Here is a 23586-nt window from a genome sequence, read left to right as displayed (position 1 = left end):
GAGCGATCATTTTTACACAAAGAAAAAAAAATATATAAATGTTTTCACTATTTAGTGTATATTTAAAAGCACTCAGTATTATCAAATCTTTTTGTTTTCTGTCAGAGGTCATGTTCTCAGATGTTCCTACCCCCATTTGCACAGTCTCCCTGAGCACACCACTACCCTCCTACACACATAGCAAAGTGCTGCCTAGATATTGTCAGCACAATCAGATACTTCCTCTGAGCTAAAGCCTTGCTAACAAGCTTACAGTCTCTCAACACGTACTGTGTGTGGTTTTGTGTGAGCTTTTGTGCTACATATGACACATCCATTATGAACAAACGCACACCTACTCTCTCACACACACAATGACACAGCTACACTTGCGTTCTCTTAAAGGATAAAGGCAGACTTGCTTTTTGTCGGTAAGCTCAGCATCACCTAAAATCATGTGCACGCCCATATATGGTTGAAGAAAACAGCTGCAGGAGCACTGGATTTGTTTTACTACATAATCATAATGGGGTCATGTGAGCAGCAAAGCTCAAATAGGTCACTGGCTGTGACTCACTGGCTGTTACAATACACCTGCACACGGTAAACCCACCACCTGGCAAGGAGTCATAACATAAAGCCCCAGGACTGATTTTAAAAATGAAATATGCACTTACTAGCTGGCACACTGAAAAAGTGGTGTCGCCCTGTTTGTCATGAATTGTCTCAAACAGATTACAATGATGCCGTTTTTTGCATATTGAGAGCTAAGAGGCAGAGAAAGGCGAGTGGACACAGGCGTTCATTGGACCGTGCCGTTTATTGGCATAAGCTTCAGCAACATCTTCACACCAAACATTAGTATCATTTAGTGAAAATACAACAAAAACAATATTCCTATCTCTCAAAAAATAATGTTCACAAAAAAAAAAAAAACAAAAAAAAAAAAAACACAATGCAAAGAGAATAGGCATTCCCAATCAAAATAGCTATGCAAAATACACATAAAACTTACTCAGACCTTGGTCAAATTCTAGTCAAACATTTCATTCAGCTCAACAAATACTGTACACTGGATGGCAATATTTAGTCACAATTAGTGCTGTCAAATTTATCGCGTTAACTGGCGGTAATTAATTTTTTAAATTAATCACGTTAAAATATTTGACGCATTTAGCGCATGCGCGGAATGACCTGCTCATGCATTGCCTCAAACAGATTACAATGACGCCATTTTTTGCACATTGAGAGCTAAGAGGCAGTCTTGCAAAAGGTGTCTTGTGTTGTGCTTTTTCTTAACAAAAGTAAACCAAACGCAATGTGCTGGCACTATGTTTCTTTATTAGCACATTCAGCTTCAACATTAACACAGCTTACGGCTCTCGGCAGGCCGTAACTCTAACTCACTCCTGCATCAAGTAAATAAACAACATTGGCGCCGCATGCACTTCAGGGTACCTCAGATAATTCTATATCAGAATATTACAAAAGGCAAGTGGACACAGGCGTTCATTGGACCACGCCAATTATTGGCATAAGCTTCGGCAATTCTGTCACAACAAACATAAGTATCATTTAGTGGAAGCACAACAAAAATAATATTCAAATCTCTCTCAAAAAAAAAAAATGTTCACAAAAAAAAAAAAAAAGCGCTTCAATCTGTATTAAAGAGGCCCTATTCTCACACAGTTAAACAACAATGCAAAGAGAACTGGCATTCCCATTCAAAATAGCTATGCAAAATACACATAAAACTTACTCAGACTTTGGTCAAACTCCATTCAAACATTTCGTTTAGTTCAACAAATACACTGGATGGCAATATTTAGTCACAATATACAAACTATCAGAGGTCTCGTACGTTGTGAAGCCAGCACTCAAATGAACGTAAGGTACAATGAATCCGTAAAACAGGAAACTACGGCGTCAGTCAAGGGACAAAACATACTCATAGGCTGGATTTCAAAGTAATTTAAAACTCGCCATTAACACTTATGGTGTATTTCAATCACTACCTTACGTAGTTAAAGACACTGTGGAAGAATGGCAGGGAGCCTTTTACTAGTTTATTTTTTGATTGAAAATTTTACAAATTTTATTAAAACAAACACATTAAGTGGGGTTTTAATATAAAACTAGTATAACTTGTACTAACATTTATCTTTTAAGAACTACAAGTCTTTATCCCCATGGATCCCTTTAACAGAAAGAATGTTAATAATGTTATTGCCATCTTGTGGATTTATTGTTATAATAAACAAATACAGTACTTATGTACCTTGTGCCCTGCGATTGGCTGGCAACCAATTCAGGGTGTCCCCTACCTACTGCCCGAAGTTAGCTGGGATAGGCTCCAGCACCTCCGCGACCCTCGTGAGGAATAAGCGGCATGGAAAATGAATGAATGAATGAATGTACAGTATGTTGAATGTATACATCCGACTTGTCTTATTTTTCCATTCAAACAATAATTTACAGAAAAATATGGCATATTTTAGAGATAGTTTGAATCGCGATTAATTACGATTAATTAATTTTTAAGCTTTGATTTACTCGATTAAAAATTTTAATCGTTTGACAGCCCTACTCACAATATACAAACTATCAGAGGTCTCGTACGTTGTAAAGCCAGCACTCAAATGATGTGGATGGACCAGTAAACAGGGAACTACGGCGTCAGTCGAGGGACAAAAGACACACGTTGGCTTGATTTATAAGTAATTTAAAACTCGTCATTAAGACCTTGTGGTGTATTTCAATCACTACTTTACGTAGTTAAAGACACTGTGGAAGAATGGCAGCGAGCTTGTGTGACGTCACCGCTTGGCGACGTCAACAATGGCCAGCTACTAGTTTATTTTTTGATTGAAAATTTTACAAATTTTATTAAAGCGAAAACATTAAGAGGGGTTTTAATATAAAATTACTATAACTTTGTAATAACATTTATCTTTTAAGAACTACAAGTCTTTCTATCCGTGGATCCCTTTAACAGAAAGAATGTTAATAATGTTAATGTTAATGCCATCTTGTGGATTTATTTTTACAAATAAACAAATACAGTACAGTACTTGCTGTATGTACAGTATGTTGAATGTATATATCCGTCTTGTGGCTTATCTTTCCCTTCTAACAATAATTTACTAAAAAATTTGGCATACTTTAGAGATGGTTTGAATTTCAATTATTTACGATTAATTAATTTTTAAGCTGTGATTAACTTGATTAAAAATTTTAATAGTGTGACAGCCCTACTATACATGTATGTATTTCTTTTAATGTCTGCATACTCACTTGAGTGTAAAGTAATTCTGACAAGGCTTGGTCAAATGCTGCTTAACTCATTGGCTGCCATTGATGGCGCTTGACGTTCAATCCATTTGAATTTGTTTAAATTCACAGGAGAAAGATGATTGGACCCCGCACAATTGGACATCTATTGTCATCTTGACAAGGGACAAGTGCTCCTTTATTTTCCGGCAGTGTGCATTGCTAGAGGCCATCTTAGGTCAGGCGATTGATGGTTAGAAACTACATTTCAAAGAGTAAATATTGCATAGCATCAGCACGTTATTTCCGAGTACTGCCCAGAGAAATAGCGAAATATTTTACTCAATTAAGAATAGCCTTACTTATAATATTACTCAAGAAAAATTAAAAGTATTCATCCAAAAATGTAAAAAAAAAAAAAAAAAAGTATTCGTTGGAAAGAATACTCAAGTAATGAGTAACATTGTGAGTACTGCTTATGTAACCAGGTCAGGACCTACGCCGCACGATGCAAGCGCGCTGGCAGCTAAAGCTGCTAGATGGGGCTTTGGCTTAGTGCTTGCCTGCCGTGCTGGATGCGCCGTGCGGCGCGGGTGCGAGTCCTGACCTTGACGAGGAGGACGGATCGCATCGTGCGGTGCGGCTCCCTGCAGACCGGTTATACTACTTACGCTGTCTGATTTTTTTTTTTTTTTTTTTTGATAATGATATCTTTTTTTTTCAGCACAACCTATATGAACTGTTATCATTTTACTGTTCTGTAACATATTACATTACATATTAAAACATATTAGGCTAAAAAAGATGACATAAAAATCATCGAATTCAGACCAAAACAACACTATGAAACATCACCCATCTACAGAGCATGATCACCCTCTAGTGGAGAAAAATAATTGTTACCTCTGACTGGTATATTGAAATCATGTGGTTATTGTTGCGACGTCCCGTTGATGAAATTGAGACAGCCACTGTCAGCATCTCTGGCAAAAATAAAGTCAATACATAGAATTGTTAGGGCCTCTGCCCCACCTTCTTGAGACCTGGCCCAACTTAGGCAGGTATGTGTGTTTTTATCTGATTGCAGGTATGACGTCAGACGGGTGGAGCGGCCACAGTTGCTTGCGATAACAATCAGCCATTTTTAAAAGTCAGTGGACGCAGTCACCTCGTCCCTCAATCAATTTGTCTGGTTCCTCCGTCAGTTACATCTCGCATTCTTTGATAATTCGATCTGATTACCGGTTAACGACTTGTTTTGCTCTTGCCCCAGGACCTGTTTTATGTGTGTCATCGTCTCACGTCGGCTCAACTACACCGAGCATAACGATCCAATCCCGCATTCTGCTTTGGCTCTAGCACCAGTCATGATTTCTTTTCGTGGTTGCTAAGAAATCAATATTACTCATTACCAGTGTTGTTAATATTACTTTAAAAAAGTGATTAGTTACAGTTACAGTTAGTAACGCAGTTACCTCATTGTAAGAGTAATTAGTTACTCAGCACAGTAAATGTCATTACTTTTCATGTTCTACATGTTATTACATTATATATAACATCTTTTACATCAAATATGTTTACATTAACTGAATTGAAGTGATTCTATCATTCTAAAAAAACACAAAAAAAACGTAGGTCACACAGCACCCTTTTAGCTTTTTTTTTTTTTCTTTTTTTTTTAAATTTCACCTACGTATAAAAGAGGGTAGCAGTATACAGACTTCACATGCTGTGAGAAAAAAAAGCCTTTTTGGTTTTCCTGTTGTACTGAACCCACACCGAACCATGATCTCCGTACCGAGGTACTGTACATACTGAACCATGACTTGTGTGTATCGCGACACCACTCATATATATATAGATATTTATTTTCAATATGCAGGTAAGGCTCTGAATCTCCTGCCATTCCTGTGCTCACTTTAGTTGTTTTGACGAAAAAACATCACACAATGTTCATGGATATGTCATTCAAGAAAAGTTTAGGGCAAGTGACTTTTTGGTAATAAAAAAACAAATTATTATTATATTGTAGCGTCGACAACGTACAACGTCAACTTGGTGATAATAATGCACACTCAGTAGGAAAACTGTGCATTATTTTTCATTTATTTGTACCCACCTGGATGCCACAAACTGCATGTAAAAAAATGTTGCCTGAGAGTTTAAGACGCTTACCACGCGGAATGCTAATGCTAACGAGAACGCGAATGCTATGCTAATGCTCCGAGCCACCTACCCAGTCATCATCGCATTTGCAACGGCGTCACCTCCCCCCGCTCTACACTCTCCCAGGCAGCTGTGACAAAATCAGACAACTCGCACTTCATTCAACCAAGTTGTAGTAACGCAGCCCTTCACATCCTAAGTAACAGTAACAGCATTGCAAAGATGGGATAAGAATTATTAACATTATTAACAACACTGCTCATCACAGCCTTGTACTTGTCTGTTCTGGTATCCCTTCTACTTAAAAAAATTTAACGACGCTAGTGTAGCCCAAAGTAGCGGAGTAAGAGTAGCGTTTCTTCTTCACAAATCTACTCACGTAAAAGTAAAAAGTAAAAGTATTGTGTGGTAAAACTTCTTCGAATGTGTACTTTTTCTCAAAAAATTACTCGAGTGAATGTAACACGTTACTAACCACCTCTGGCACTGCCCGATACTGATGATGTTATTTTAGTACCATATGAGTACTAGTATCGATATCGGTTCAGCACTACTTATGATATTGGTAGGAATTGTTTATCATTTTAATATTCATTATGATTTATAGTATGAGCAGCTTTGTTTGCTGTAGATTGGAGGTCAGAAGTCGCGCAAGTAGCTATGACTGAAAATCGTTTGCAGGCAAACAATACGTGCTTGCTGCTTACCGCCCGTTGAATGCAAGCCTTTCCCTTGCATCTTGACTTGTTGTTGTACACAAAACTTAATTCTAATCCTGCAATACATCAATGCATTCAGGTTAGGAGATTAAATCGCTAATAAGATTAAACTGGCATAAGGTTCAAATCCAAAGAGTAAGTAAACCTTCCTGAATAATCTTGCTTGCACCCAAAGAAAAGCTGCAATCCCAGCTTTGTTTCCAGCTTTCGATGTCTGTCCTGTGTCAGATGCAGAACTGCACGGAGCGTACGCGAGCGCAGAGAAGCGAGGAGGCAAGACAGGATTGCAGGTTGAAACTATAGGGTTTTAAAGCTTTCAAAAATAAAAGTCAAAACAATGCATATTGCAAAAATAACAAAATAACAGTTCCAGGTAAAAATAAAAGGTTTGCACCACTAGGATTAAATTTACTATATAAGGGAGTGCTGAAACAAGGCAAGGCGAATTTGCTTCACATCCTCATTCATCAAAAAAAATGCTGTTCTGTGGAATTAAACCAACAGAGCAGGTTAACCACAATTAATAATGTTATTATTTTTATCCATTATTCGATAAATACACTGGTCTACGAAATTTTGGAAAATATCTTCAGAGATAAAAATGGTTGAATCATACTTGCTGTGGTAACATGAATTGGAAAGTTGGAAAATATTAGTGCTGCTTTTCTAGACTATTCAAGATACTTAATGTTGCAAAGATACATTGCTTTATTATACTAGTATAATATCAATTTTACAATTTGCTACATTTTACATGTTACTGATATATCAGTGTCTGCCACAACTAATGATATGTGTCTGCGTCAATGCATTTTGTCCACTTCCAAAACACCAGGATTTATGCAATAAATTTCACCAAAATTGCTTGGATTTTAACATTTTGGCCAGATACTGTATCTCAAAAACTATAGCCAATAGACACTTTTGACCTCATTTTTCTTTTGTAGTGACCCAAATTGAGTAGTTTCACTACTTTCATCCAGGAAACATTTTGCTTGTAGACCAGAATTATTTTCCAAAACACATTGTTTCAAGCATATATTAAAAAATTAAAACTATTATGTTGAAAACATCACCGAAAAAGAAAACAAAGAAACAATGATTAAAAAATAGAAATTAGGTTTAAAAAATTACTATATTTTCACGACCATAAGGTTCACCAAAAACTCAAAAATTGAAATTAAACTTAAAATGAATTGACTGTCAATGGGAGTCAACGAGTTAAGGAAGGCTGGTACATGGCAACAGAGATACATACTGTATAATATAGTTTGCATTTGCTTTGTTGGCTCAGTCCTTAAACAGATGGAATGTGTTAAAACAATCTAGGCTTAATGTAGTTACTTTTGGCATCGACCACCACTGATCGCTGATTTTCGGAATCCAGGCCTCTTAATTAAATGTAACAGTTAATCTCCTCAGTATGCAGTCAGTCATCTGCCACAAAAAAAAATACTGATGACCCTCTTGTCCTTGTTATTAGTTTTACACTGCTCTAAAACGTTAGAATTACAGGAAGAGTCCTAGCCTATCCTTTACACCTGTCTCCAATGTGTTATCGTTATTGAAAACACATTGGCATTTCATTAATTACTCAATAAATATAAAATCAGACAGGACATTTCAAGGAAATGTTTGTGCACTGAAAGAGGACGTGGCAGAGATTATTATCTCCCACTTTCTGAGTTTTTGCTTGCGAGAACGAGACGAAAATGCACAATAGTTTCCGACACGTTCACAATGTGGGACATTTTATGTGTAGTTAGCCTGCATTGTAGCGGTGTCTGGTTGTGGCACTCATTTGACGTGCTGCTGCTCTCCAGTCTTCAGGCTTGCACACACGCACGCAGAAAGATTTGTTTTCTTATCTTGGCTAGAGAGAATATGCAATTTTGCTTTAGCCTTTAACATAAGCGGATTTTAAGGGGGGGGGGGGCGGGCCCCCCCGATAGCCATAAATTGTCATTGCATGTAATTGTTTTTCCTATATATATAAAAGTTGTAAAGCAATAACACTGCAACAAAAATGAATGAAATTAACAAAAAAATATATTTTTATAATGGGTCAAAATTATTTTCCGAACAAATCATGTGACTAGCACTTTAGACGGTCATTTGCTTTGCATATAATTTTCACACACACAAAAAAAAAAAATAGGGAAGGGCAATTTTATTTTTCTAATTATTTTTTCTTTGACTGAAAATATATATTTTTTAATTGAAGCAACTTTTTGGGGGATTGAATGATTTAGACACAAATGCCCTACCCATAATATGGCCCAAACACAAAAAGTATCACTTCAATCAGAGAAAACTTTTTCAATGAAAAATTAAGTGTTCAAATGCAAATTTTTCAATCTCAAATATTGAAGGGATTTTTCTTTTTGAAAATATGTTTTTGTCCTTGCCAAAATGTGGCCTTAACACAAATCAACGTTACTTCAACCAAAAAAATTGCTTCAATCATTAAAAAAAAAAAAAAAAAAAAAAAAAAAAAAAAATCAAGAAGCTTTAAAATGCTTTTTTTTTTTTTTTTAGTTATTTGACTTTAAAATTTATTTTATATTCAAACACATTTTTTTTTATTGAAGCCACTTTTTTTGGGTTGAAAATATATATTTTAATTGAAGCAATTTATTTTTGATTGAATAATAAAGACACAAATCTACCTCCATATGGCTCTTCCCAGGGGATACAATTTTTGACTGGGGTAACTACATTGGCACAACACCGGCGGGCGTACCATAGTCAATGGATGACGATCTTGGCGAAAAGTATTGCCTAAGCAACACTGCCTTTTACACAATTTGCTAGTATCGGTGCTCAAAATTAAGTACGGTATTATGTGCATAGTAGTTTTTTGTTGAATTTTTTAAAGATACCCTACTTGTTTTTTTTTTTTGTTTTTTTTTATAATGTCACCTCATTCTAATGCTGATGGCGGATGTAGTGTATCTCACGCCCAGGATTTCTACAGTGCCTTGAAAAAGTATTCGGCCCCCTTGAATCTTGCAACCTTTCGCCACATTTCAGGCTTCAAACATAAAGATATGAAATTTAATTTTTTTGTCAAGAATCAACAACAAATGGGACACAATCGTGAAGTGGAGCAACATTTATTGGATAATTTAAACTTTTTTAACAAATAAAAAACTGAAAAGTGGGGCGTGCAATATTATTCGGCCCCTTTACTTTCAGTGCAGCAAACTCACTCCAGAAGTTCAGTGAGGATCTCTGAATGATCCAATGTTGTCCTAAATGACCGATGATGATAAATAGAATCCACCTGTGTGTAATCAAGTCTCCGTATAAATGCACCTGCTCTGTGATAGTCTCAGGGTTCTGTTTAAAGTGCAGAGAGAATTATGAAAACCAAGGAACACACCAGGCAGGTCCGAGATACTGTTGTGGAGAAGTTTAAAGCCCGATTTGGATACAAAAAGATTTCCCAAGCTTTAAACATCTCAAGGAACACTGTGCAAGCCATCATATTGAAATGGGAGGAGCATCAGACCACTGCAAATCTACCAAGACCCGGCCGTCCTTCCAAACTTTCTTCTCAAACAAGGAGAAAACTGATCAGAGATGCAGCCAAGAGGCCCATGATCACTCTGGATGAACTGCAGAGATCTACAGCTGAGGTGGGAGAGTCTGTCCATAGGACAACAATCAGTCGTACACTGCACAAATCTGGCCTTTATGGAAGAGTGGCAAGAAGAAAGCCATTTCTCAAAGAGATCCATAAAAAGTCTCGTTTAAAGTTTGCCACAAGCCACCTGGGAGACACACCTAACATGTGGAAGAAGGTGCTCTGGTCAGATGAAACCAAAATTGAACTTTTTGGCCACAATGCAAAACGATATGTTTGGCGTAAAAGCAACACAGCTCATCACCCTGAACACACCATCCCCACTGTCAAACATGGTGGTGGCAGCATCATGGTTTGGGCCTACTTTTCTTCAGCAGGGACAGGGAAGATGGTTAAAATTGACGGGAAGATGGATGCAGCCAAATACAGGAACATTCTGGAAGAAAACCTGTTGGTATCTGCACAAGACCTGAGACTAGGACGGAGATTTATCTTCCAACAGGACAATGATCCAAAACATAAAGCCAAATCTACAATGGAATGGTTAAAAAATAAATGTATCCAGGTGTTAGAATGGCCAAGTCGAAGTCCAGACCTGAATCCAATCGAGAATCTGTGGAAAGAGCTGAAGACTGCTGTTCACAAACACTCTCCATCCAACCTCACTGAGCTGGAGCTGTTTTGCAAGGAAGAATGGGCAAGAATGTCAGTCTCTCGATGTGCAAAACTGATAGAAACATACCCCAAGCGACTTGCAGCTGTAATTGGAGCAAAAGGTGGCACTACAAAGTATTAACGCAAGGGGGCCGAATAATATTACTTTTCAGTTTTTTGTTTGTTAAAAAAGTTTAAATTATCCAATACATTTTGTTCCACTTCACGATTGTGTCCCACTTGTTGTTGATTCTTGACAAAAAAATTAAATTTCATATCTTTATGTTTGAAGCCTGAAATGTGGCGAAAGGTTGCAAGATTCAAGGGGGCCGAATACTTTTGCAAGGCACTGTATGTCATGCACGAAAACGTGAGTGGATACACGCATTGCATGTGACTGCACGCAGAGGGTCCACATGTCAAAAATTGTAACTGCGTACAATGACTCATAGATTATCATGCTGTGATGACAGACACAACTTTCCCCAGCTCTGCTTTGTGAATTATTACACAAAGCCCATACTACATAAAACGCACCGAAGGAATATACGATTTGGTTATGGGGGTTGTAACTTATTCGCTGATACCCCCGGAAGTAACACTAGAAATTCAGCGGGCCCTTGGCGGAATTGTAGCCAATAGTATTGCTGTTGGTTGCTGCTGCAGGGTTTGTGCAACTGCAGATCATTCATTCACTCAAATAAGAAAATTAATTTTCAAATGGAAACTGACCATTATTGATTGAAAGTCTCTGAAAACTGCCCTCATAATGCTTAAGTCACCCCTTTGAAAATTTTAACTAACATCCATGGTCACCAGCTTTCTTGTTCTCTTCGAGACTACCCCTTCTCTCGTTCTGTTTATTCAGCTATCTGTCTCTCAGCAGTGGAATAAATTGAATTAGAGCTCCACCATCCACTCTGCAGGATCCTGCAGCCCTCTGTCAGATAGTTAAAGAGAGAGTGAAGGAAAGCTGCTGTGGAAAGCTGAGATAAACAGAGAGAAAGAGGGAAGACAGTGTAATAAAAATCCCCCTCTTCCTATAAAGAACAGGCTTAACAACCTTTACTTCTTTGTACTTTCGGCTTAATAACAGTCAATAATGTATGTTTGTCTTTCCTGAGCTATGGTGAGGGTAAACTATCGACAAAATGAGATTGTTTACAATGGTTTGATGTAAAAAGAGAGAAAAATATGAGTTCCTGACAGTGACGGACTACAATAATGATCGTTTAAGGCATACGTATACCACAAATTAATCCAACAACTTGACCCTGAAAGAAGACTATGTAACCTACATTCCAGTGTTTCTACAGGAAAAGTGAAGACACTGAAATGTTGTACCCAGATACATTATTTGATTGCAAAAGTATAAATTTGATTTTGCACTGCTCTTTATAGTCAGGGAGGACATTTTTTTCATTTTCCTTATTAACTCAGTGGCTGCCATTGACGGTGCTGGACGAATTAATAAATCAATGGCACTGAAAGATTTCTCATTTCACAGCCATTCCTCCCTGGGTAAATGAATTGGACTGGCAGGCAATGAAATAATTTGGAGTCACTTCCTTGTTATATTTAGGGTGATAAGGGGTCAATTCAGTTGAGTTTGGGTCACGTCCGGTACATTTTGTGGCATTCCAGGGTCTCTTCTTATAGATTTTGGATAATTTTCTGTTGATTTTAGGGTATTTCCAGGTCACTTTATGGTGATTTGGGGGATTCCTGAGTAACTTGTTCATTTTGGGTCAGGTACATTTGCTCATTTGCTGCACTTCAAGTAGATTGGATGTCTAATAGTGACAAACTCATTTCAATTCACAGCAGAACGATCATTGGCCACCACATGTTTATCCGTCTATTACAATCAATGGCACATAAAGAGTTAATTTAAAAGATAACATTTAAATTTGCATTTTTTTCCCTAATTTTCTGGAATATTATCGGGTTTTTTTCGGTCGATAGTTTTTGGCTCCAAAGTTTCGGTCACATCTCTAGTTTTGATGTTTTCATGTGATATCCAAGGTCATTAGAGTGAGTGCACTAAATATAGCAAGTAGGTAAGTTTTTCACTGAGAAAGGTTCCAAAATAATCAACATTTTTTAAGCTGTGTACAGTGATCCCTCGTTTTTCGCGGTAAATCCTGAACACACCGTGTGACTGACGAGACAGAGAAGTGTGGTAGAGTGGGATGTTTTTGCTTTCGCTTTTCATGTTCTGCTGTTGTTGGCGGGGGAGGTGGGGACCGGCGAGTCGCGTTGTCTGACTAGTTAACTGACACGCACACCACGGTCATTTTTTTCTATCCCTTCCTTCTTAATTTCAATGGTAAGCATCCTCCTTTTCTTTTTTTCACTGCCTGCACGAACCTTCTTAGGACCCATGTTGATTTCTCTCGCAAGAAAATTTGGCGTGCGTGCGTCTTGCGGGAAAACAATAAAACGCTGAACGCTGTCATTAATCGTATTTCGAGCATGTCGTCATATGACGGGACAAATAGCGAGTCAATTTTTAAGTCGGACGTCGAAAATGATCGTATGTCAATGCAATCGTATGTCGAGGTACCACTGTACAGGATTAGGATTAGGATTTTTTTTTTTTTATTGAAATAAATCGCAATGACTAAGCGCGCGAAGTTTGAAACGGGAAGTAGCGAGGGATTACTGTACAGTACATGCCAAAAGTTTGGAAACACCTTCTCATTCATGTGTTTTCTTTATTTTCATGACTATTTGCATTGTAAATTCTCGCTGGAGGTAAACTATAAATGAACACGTGTCGAATTATGTACAGTACTTAGCAAAAAAAAAAAAAAAAAAAAGGGGTGAAATAACTAAAAACATGTATACCGGATTTTTTGGACAATAAGTCGCAGTTTTTTTTCATAGTTTGGCTTAGGGTGCGATTTATACTCTGGAACGATTTATGTGTGAGATTATTAACACATTATTATATCATTTCCCATGTTATTTTGGTGTTTTGGAGTGACACTGATGGTTTGGCAACCTTGTTAGCATGTTCTTTATGCTATAGTTATCTGAATAACTCTTAATAGCTATGTTACGTTAACATACCGGCCATGTTCGCATTTCGCTGTTCATGATCATGTAACTGTATCATACTGTACACTTATTCAGCATGTTTTTCTTTATTGTATTTTTATTTTAAATTGCCTTTTCAAAATGACATATCTGTTTTATGTGTTGGATTTTATCAAGTAAAGTTCCCCCAAAAATATGAACTATACTCCGGTGCAACTTATATGTTTTCTTTTCCTCTTCATTGTGCATTTCTGGGCTGGTGCAACTTATACTCAGGTGTGACTTATAGTCCGAAAAATTCAGTAATATTCTAGTATCTTTAAATTAGCCACCCTTTGCTCTGATTACTTTTTTGCACACTCTTCCCATTCTCTTGATAAGAATCAAGAGGGAGTCACCTAAAATGGTTTCTGACTTCACAGATACATATGCCTTTTGAGGGTTGATTATTGGAATTCATTGCTTTATCAATGAGGTTGGCACTTTCATTTGTGTTGCATTGAATGATGTGTGTCCAAACTTTTGGCCTGTACTATATATCACAAACGGAGTCAGACAAACTGAACTATTGGAACAATAGTCAAACAGCAAAAATTCTAAATGCACAAACATCTTTCAGGCGAAGCTTAAAAATAGAGTGGTCTTTTCTGCGTTTCAATGTTCTGTAAAAACTGCAATCCAAATCCATTTATCCTGAAGCTAATGGAAAAGCAAACTACTCCTTTTACATGTGAATAGAACACTTCAACAAAATAGAGTGAAAATCACCAGTTCAACACGTTCTCAGGTGCACTCTCTTCCTAGTGCCGGAGAATATTTGCATAATGCTTCCATGCCCATGGGGCATGAGCGACGTTATGTGTGGTTCATGTGCATACAATGGCATTTATGGATACAGAATGTATTACCTTGATCAATACAAATTATTTCACTCGGACAAAATGGGACAAAGAGTAAAATGGAACATAGTCAGGGAATAAGACTACATTTCAATTGAAAACATGAGTGCACACTGTTCAAATACACATTTATTTCCAGATAATGCATTGGCTTTTATTCTGTTATATTGTAATTGATTTGTTTGTTTTCACTTTCAGCATATTTATGTTGAAGTCTGCAAATAATGTAGTGCTTAAATTATCATCAAAGAACTGCCTCAAAATGAGGCCATGCTGCACAAGATTAAACATAGCAACCGAGATTCTATAATTTTATATAACCAATTTGAAGGAAACAGAAATCAATCATTGTGAGAGTACAGTATGTGGAATTCAAGCTACTTCAGTGTAAGGGATTTTTTTAGTTGACAAGTGCCAGTTCTGACCAGTACCAAATTCATTTTTCCTTATCAGATGATTTATTTACGTATGATGATGATGATAGACGTACAGTAAAGTGGCTATTAGAACTTTAATCAAAACGCTTTCTATCAGTTTATTACTAAGCGTCAATTTCAAGTGGGAGGGTGGCAGCTCAGCCCTCCCACTTAAAATGGATTGGACATTTAGCGCTGTCAATGCCAAATGATGAGTTAACTAGGAAAATGCAAAAATCAATCAAATTTAACCGATAACAACAAATTCCTGTGGAAAAAAACAATAAATAACTGAGTATGGAAACTTTCGCAATCAAATTTTAAATTTCAATATTCATACTTGGATAGCTTCTAATACTTTTAGAACCCCAACCCCCCAAATGTACTTAAATGATTAATGTTGCATTCTAGGATTAAAGATTAAAAAGAAAAGTTTATCACTGCCTACCAATATCATCAATCATGTGTCAATCATTTGCAATACAAGAATAGCCAATTGGAGACTGTCGAGACTGGGGGTGAAAAAAAATGATTTGAACCGAAATTGATTTGGATTAAAATGATGCATGTGCATTGCTGAATCTATCAGCCTAAATATATCTTGAACATGCTTAAGGCCGGATCAAAAGGTCATCAGTCATTTTCATGTGGCTGATACATGCGCTGAGAACTGCATTTCCTCATACGACAGTCCCCGCTGTCTTGAAACTCATGAAAGGTATGTCACAGTTAACTGTTATAGATTCCTAAATATGGCTGCATTTTTGTGGACCCTTTTACAGTGTGTTTGTGTATTTTACAACAGCACTCAAGTATCCTTGGGAATTGATGAATTAAACATATTGCAGTGGCCTTTCAGTTTGTTTCAACAAGTTAAAAAAGGCATTCAGACCTCTCTAATGTTAGGATTATATTGGATTCAAGGGCGTAGGTTTGCATAGAGACGGTAGGGACATAGCAGAACCAACTTTTCAAGACCTCTCTAATGTTAGGATTATATTGGATTCAAGGGCGTAGGTTTGCATAGAGACGGTAGGGATATAGCAGAACCAACTTTTCAGGATGCTCAAATTGTCCCCACCAACTTTTAAGCAACCTTATTTGCATTATAAAATGACTCAGTTATATAGGTAATTTAGATCTTCCCATATGTTGTAAGGATATAATTGACCCTATCATAATTAAGTGAATTATTTTCATTATGTTCGGACTTACATTTACCCCTTTTCACTTGCTGAATGTGCCGGTCCATTTTTTCCCCCTCAAACGCACGTTTGATTGGCTGATGACTTGCATTAATTTAAAATGTATAAATTTATTTTCTGCATTATTTATTTTTATTATGGCTGTGGTTATAGACAAAATAAGTTGTGTTTTACCTAAATGGATTTTTATTTATTTTTGTTATACTCTTGCAAAGAAGGTTTTTTTCCATTATATTTAACTTATTTATTTAGACAGAATGTTGAGTGGTCTTAAGACTAATGGTTATTTTTAGCATTCCTGGATAGATAAGAGATTATTACCAAGTTTGTATTTATTTTGTATGTGTTAATATAATTTATGTTAAAATACTGTAATTTCAATTTGCTAATAAAATCTAGGCATTTATTCTGGAAGTTTTCAAAATGTAACTTTAGTGGTTTTTGAAAACAAGGGTTTGAATATAACGATGTATCACCTGAACCAATACACGTGAGAGACAGTATAAGTCAATACAAATCTATTTTTCATTGATCATTTAGCCTATCAATTAATTAGGTTCATATTTGTGAGAAATGTAGCCCTGAACCCCGTTCACCCTCATTAATGTCCCGCCCCCAGCAAAAAATGTACATGCAGGTTATGTTGTTATATAATCTCTACCAATGTTGAGAACAAACCTATACCCTTGATTAGATTCCATTTAAGATCACTTATTTTCTTATTTTGATTCATTAATTGTCCAAGCCGCTTATCCTCACGAGGATCACAGGCATGCTGGAGCCAATCCGGCCAACTATGGGCAGTCGGCGGAGTACACCCTGAATCAATTGCCAGCCAATCGCAGGGCACAAGGAGACAAACAACCATTCACGTACACACCCATACCTAGGAACAATTTAGAGTGTTCGCTCAGCCTTCCATGCATGTTTTTGGGATGTCGGGGGAAAACGGAGTACTCGGAGAAGACCCACGCAGGCACGGAGAGAAGATGCACTCCACACAGGAAGGCCGGAGCCCGGGATTAAATACTTGATCTCATATCTGTGAGGCGGACTTGCTAACCACCCTTCCACCGTGCCGCCGCCTTCTTATTTTGAGTCTAATAAATTTTTGTCACATTAATGTTTTGGTTTTGTAGAGCTCTTTTATTTTGTTACATTTCATTAACTCATGGCTGCCAATAGCGGTTGACTGGGAGAGTTGGCAGAAATGGCTCAATTAATGCCAGCCCCTCAGTAAAATTGGATTGGACGACCATCGCTGTCAATGGCAGTGAAACATGATCACTCAAGTTGAGATGGATTTGATGTCTAATACGAGTTAAACATGACAAACATACCCATACTAGTTTTTGATCAGTTTTTTGAAGGAAATGCTACATTACATTGATAAATACATTCATGATTGTAAAACGGTTGCATACTATAAACAGAGCAGCATTGCATCTTATCTTCTTGATATATGCATCAGATCACACATGCAGACACCACATATTTGCTGCCTCTGCGGTTCATATTTTATCAAGTAAACCTTGTCATTTTCAACCATTTCCTTTTTATACTGCACACGCAATGAACTCGCAAATATTTCCCAAACGCAGTCTTTGCCCGCCCCTCTCTGGTTAGAAGCAAGTGCAAAAATATGACGCACAAAATGAGGAGCTATTGGTAGTGCGGGTTTTGCCTTATCCTGAAGAACTCTTTTAGCAGAAATTGACTCCATGTATCATCCGTACACACACGAGAGTCCATTTGAGTCACACTTTTACACGCTCGCATAGTTTGCTCACCCCGGGCAGCTGGTGGAATTTAGCCTGGGATTACGCACGCACAGAGGCGTTTGCGCGCACACATGCACACGTTACTGCGTGCACACGCACGCTGCACCTGTATAACTTGCTGTGGACTCACACAGTGACCTTGGAATGTACTCGTTTCCTACAGTAACCAATAAATCCCACCTACTCAGCTATAGAATAGGCCTACACCTCCGCCCCACTTCCATTCCAACATTGAAGAAGGGGGCGAATAACTCAAATTCAGCACCAATGAGCTGTCCACAACCATTCATTCTATCATTCAAATGCTGCACACAATCAAAAAATACACCAAAAGGGATGCTGAGAAGTCAAACTACACATTCAAATAATATTTAGAGAAAAAAAACTTTACCTCCTTTCGTGGACGTATAGCCTTTGTCGGCTTCCTTCGATCGCCAAGCGTCAGGGTTCAATTATTTCTTCAAATCCCATCGTTAGGAATCATTCACAGACGTAACTCCACAATTATAGCTTCCAAATGAAATAATAAGCACCATGAAATGATGTGCAGGAATAAATATCCCTTGAGATGAATGTAAATCCCGTATAGTTTTAGATTTGGATCTTCAAGAGGGGTGCGTCCGTTCTGCATTCAGATAGCGGTCGAAGGGGTCCTTCTTCTCGCCTTCGTCTCTCTTGCTCTCTCTCCCCGGTTTTTCCTCCGTGTTTCATCCCTTCATTTGCAGGGTTAATAAAAAATCCCATTCGAGAGAACTTAACCACTTCAGCCGTTGCCCCTCTCCTCCATTTACCTTTGCTTCTTCCACTCAGTCGCACCAATGCTTGCCCACCCCTCCCCTGCACCGGTCGCTTTCCTCGCGCAGGTGACCCAAGAAGAATTCCACCACAAGAACCCGATATCCCAAACGAGACGCAATCCAAACCCAGCTCAATTGTATAAAGAAAGAAAATTATTTTTTCTTATGTCCTATGGTGCACCGAACGATCTAAAATGAGCAAGATTTTCAACAAGATATTTTAATTCACTTTCGAGACACAAGCGGCTTTCTCCCTTTTTCTCCTGCAGTGAATCCCTGCCAGTTCAATAATGCGCGTCGCCACTGTCGCCCGCAAAAAGAAAAAAAAAAAATACAATGAAACAACCTGGTTAAAAATTATTTTGTAGAAATAAAGGTTACACTAAAGTTAAAGTACGGGTTTGTTACATTAACTCTGCTGATCCTCTGTCCTCGGTGATCGCTCCTCTTGCGCGGATAATCCAAACAGCGCATGAGTAACATCAGTCAGTTCACGGCATTTAATGAAAGTTACTTCCTGTGGTTGAATTTTCAAAATAAAATATTATGAAAGCGCATTTTTTGTTATAAACATAGGTGGAGTTTGACTTTTGGGCGGGGGGGGGCACAACATGTTGATGACCCCAAAACGCAGTGTTAGCAATAAAATTAACTTACAAGAATATTCAAAATAATAAATTGACAATAAGCGTTTTTTTGTTTCCCATTACTCTTGAGGGGGATTCTAAATTGGGCAATATTTTTCGCCAAGATCGTCATCCATTGAATTTGGTACGCCCGCCAGTGTCGTGCCAATGTAGTTAGCCCAGTCAAAAATTGGATCCCCTGGGCGGAGCCATATGGAGGTAGATTTGTGTCTTTATTATTCAGTCAAAAATCTGAAACTCAAAAAAATGCATTTGAAAGCTATTTTTCTTTGAATTTTCCTTTTGATTGAAGTCTTTTTTTTTGTTTTGTTTTTGTTTTTGTTTTTTTTGGATTGAAATAATGTTGTTTTGCGTTTGTGCCACATTTTGGCTAGGACATTTCTGTCTTCATTATCCAATCAAAAAATAAGTTGCTTCAAACAAAAACAACATATATATTTTCAAACAAAAAAATCACTTTAATCAAAAAAAAAGAGAAAAAAATTCAATCATAGAAAAAAAGTTTTTGAATGTGAAAAAAAATTTGAGACTCAAATATTTGCATTAGAACCCTTAGTTTTTATTAAAAAATGTTATTATTATTATTATTTATTATTAATATTATGGGTAGGACATTTGTGTCTAAATCATTAAATCCCCAAAAAAGTTGCTTCAATCAAAAAGAAAATATTTTCAAACAAAGAAAAAAAAAAATCATTTGAAAAATAAAATTATCCTCCCCTATTTTTTTATTATTTTTTTTTTAATGACATGCCAAGCAAATGAGGTGCTATTCACATGATCTGTTCGAAAAATAATTTTGACCCATTATAAAAATATTTTTTTTTGTTCATTTCATTCATTTTGTTGTTTGCTTTAATGCTTTACAACTTTTATATATATATATAGGAAAGTCAATTACATGCATTGACACTTTTCGGCCACGGGCCCCCTTAAACTCCGCTTATGGTTATAGACGACAGCTGTGTGGAGCGCAACGGCGTAGGTTTGGTCTCAACATTGGTAGGAACTATATAACAGCATAATCTGCATGTACACTTTTTTCTGCGGACGGTACATTAATCAGACCTAACAAATTGGGTGAACGGGGGTCAGGGCTACATCCAGTGGTGTTACCAGGATGCCAGGTGTGGGTGGGCATTAGTCTTATCTGGGGGGGTGAGCTACAATGCTCAAATAGGTGGAAATCCAAAATAGGGCTACTGCACCTTAAAACATGTTTTGTTTTCTCCTTGAGATAACTGTTGTTGTGATTTGGTCTAAACAAAAAAGTTATTTTATTTGACTTACAACACATCCGTAACTGAACAGTATGGACATGCAGGTGACAATGTTTTTTTTAGGTAACCTATTGTGGTTCCTCGGTTTTATTATTATTATTATTATAGTTATTCTTTGTTCCGCAGCCCCTTTGAGCTCAATTTGACCCCCCTTAGAATGCTTCAAAATTCACCTAAATCGGCAGGCAGGTCAAGACAGGTGCAATCTTTGATACGTGTAAGACAGATCCCACATACACTATGTAGTGCCTCCTAGCAGTCATTCTTTGTCCCTAACTTACCTGTTAAAACTTAGAACACATCAGTACTATATGAATGGGATACCATACGCGGTGGCCAGACTGCCGTTAGTCATACTACATCCAGTTTTCTTTGGGTGGGCAGAACGTGTCCGTGGGTGGGGGAGGGGTCAAGTCATCAGCCAATCAAATGTGCGTTTGAGGGGGAAAAAATGGACTGGCACATTCCGCAAGCGAAAAGGGATGAATGTAAGTCTGAACATAATGAAAATAATTCCCTTAATAGTGGTATTATAATGGTCAATTTTATCCTTACAACATACAGTATATGGGTAATTTAGATTGTCTTTCCATAACTGAACTCATGATGTATTGCAAATAATGTTGCTTCAAAGTTGGTGGGGACAATTTGAGCCCGCTGAAATGTTGGTAGTGTTATGTCCCTACCGTCCCTATGCAAAGGGCGTAGGTTTGGTCTCAACATTGGTAAGATGTAACAGCATAACCTGCATGTACACTTTTTGCTCGGGATGGGACATAAATAAGACCAAACAGATTGGGTAAACGGTTGTCAGGGCTACATTTCTCACGAATATGAACTTAATTAATTGATATGATAAATCAAGGGTGCTCATTACGTCGATCACGATCGACCAGTCGATCGCAACGCTGGTGTGGGTAGCTCGCGGCATCCCAAGATTTTTTTTTTTTTTTTTATGTACGTAATTAATTATGATTATGTTGTGTTGTGTGAGCAACGTATGACAATAACAAATAACAAAACAATAAAGAAATGGAAAACAAATACTCATCTACTACAAGTCATACATGGCCTTTTTACCCTAAAAGTATACTGTAAATTCAAGTGTTACATGTTTTTTGTTGATTGGTTAACAGGTGGAAAATGCTGTAAGGCAAGGGAAGACAAGTTGATGTGCCTCACAACAACACTTTTGTTGATGGACATACAGTATATCGAGACTACGTGCATTCTACCTTGATGATGGAAGGCTTGATTTGTGCTCTATTTTCATTAATATTTTTCTAATAATTTTAAAAATTGTGATTTATTTACCTGTTTTGCACATAAACCAATTGTTTTAAATAAAACAAGAAATGGAATCATGTTGTCCAAAAGCTTTATTGATTTATAATATCAGCAATTTAAAAAAACTATTTGTGTTTATACATACAGCTCATAGTACCATAACTATAACCTAACTAGATGAAAATTACCTTATAGTATTTCCTTGTAACAACATAATCCGTGTCAGTCCGTCTGCATTCAGCAACTGTAATATTTTTAATTTCGCCTCATTTTGGTCACTCAAGTGGCGGGCATATCAATCTACACCCCATGTTAACACAGGCTGCAGAGATTGGTAGAATTTTGTCCATGAACGATCACCGAGGAGATGAGAAAAACATGCAATCTTTTAGGTGGATCTTTTAGAGTTAAAACTGCTAGCCAAATCCTTAATCTGTTGCTGGTTTCGATTTAGGGTGTATGGCGAGGTAGATCCACACTGGCACTTTCCACTTCCAAGCATATATATACTGTAGGCGCTTCCAGGAGTTCTCACAGCCAAGCACAGCACAGAAAGTCCTGGAGTGTCATCTACGTCATGCTGAATCCATTTTTGAAGATTCCTTGGGTTCCTCTGGTTTGATTTGGCAGTTTAAAACTTTGTCAACTTCAACCAAAATTCATGGTGTTCTGCAGCAGAAAATTTTGCTCAGGGAACTTGTCTATATTAATATAACATAATATACGCACACATACACATGAATAATATAACAAATACATATATGCCTCAGTTCGATACATAATTGTATCTTCTGGGGACGAACACAACACATTTATATCCAGTGACACCCCTGGGAATGGACACCTACTAGAATTTTATTGCCCAATCAGATTCTTCACACCTCACAACTCTACACAAATTGTGCCTACTTTGGACAATTAAATAAATCTTCCACATTTTTAAGTGTTTGAGGCATTTTATGAGAGCAATAATTGCAATTTTGACCATTTATCTGTCTGACAGCATAAATACCTGGCCGTAAACTACTACTGTATGTATATCTATGAGCAGTACTTAGTACTATACTTGATCGTGGACATACTTATTTTTTTAGTTAATCAAATGAAATATATGGATTTACAGTTTAATGAGAGCATTGACTGGGTCTAAAAATGGTGCATATGTTCATAGTGGCTTTCTCAAAGGCTTTCAACAAATTCTGAGTCATCCATTTTTTAGCGGGCCTGGTCTGCTTTTTTGTGCACATTAGCCTGGTGACATCAATGCAGATCGCAGATCGTATCTCAACCTTTGCTACTGGATACTGTTAAACTTTTTTCTAACAATCTGGAACATACTTAATAATATATGCTTATAATATGCACTATGTTGTGGCTGGGTTTAGCTGTCAGGTTTGGCAGATCAATGAGGAGCAAGGCTCCCAGGTGCAAAGAAGCAAGGAGGCAAGGCAGGGGGATAGGTGCAAACTAAATATATTTATTTAAAAAAAAAATATCAAAAGAGAACAATGTATAAAAACATACTACTGAAACTAATACCACTGGAAATAAACTTACTCAAACAAAGTATGATGCTACACAGTACAATGAAGGATTGAAACAGCAATATGACTTAGACAAAAACTCGAGAAGGACTGAAAGAAAAAAAGGGTGCTAAAAACAGTCAAAAAGTCAAAAGGTAAAAAAGATTCATTGCATGAAATTGTCTTTCCTATATATATATATATATATATATATATATATATATATATATATATATATATATATATATATATATATATATATGTTGTAAAACAATAAAACTGCAACAAAAATTAATGAAATGAACAAAAATTATATAATTTTATAATGGGTC

The 23586-nt window shown here is 37.1% G+C and overlaps 1 protein-coding gene across 3 annotated transcripts in view; it reads right to left on the bottom strand.

Moving 5' to 3' along the window:
- lrfn5a (leucine rich repeat and fibronectin type III domain containing 5a) overlaps positions 1-19001 on the bottom strand; it is a 173067-nt gene extending 154066 nt beyond the window's left edge. For all 3 annotated transcript variants that reach the window (XM_057858629.1, XM_057858628.1, XM_057858625.1), the window contains exon 1: positions 18112-19001. The gene's annotated coding sequence lies outside the window, so the exon portion shown is untranslated. The remainder of the gene's footprint in view (positions 1-18111) is intronic.
- Between the last annotated feature and the right edge of the window lie 4585 nt (positions 19002-23586).

This window comes from Corythoichthys intestinalis, chromosome 15 (genome assembly GCF_030265065.1).
Source record: "Corythoichthys intestinalis isolate RoL2023-P3 chromosome 15, ASM3026506v1, whole genome shotgun sequence".
Classification (NCBI taxonomy): Eukaryota; Metazoa; Chordata; class Actinopteri; order Syngnathiformes; family Syngnathidae; genus Corythoichthys; species Corythoichthys intestinalis.
This window is presented reverse-complemented; position numbering and strand designations above follow the sequence as displayed.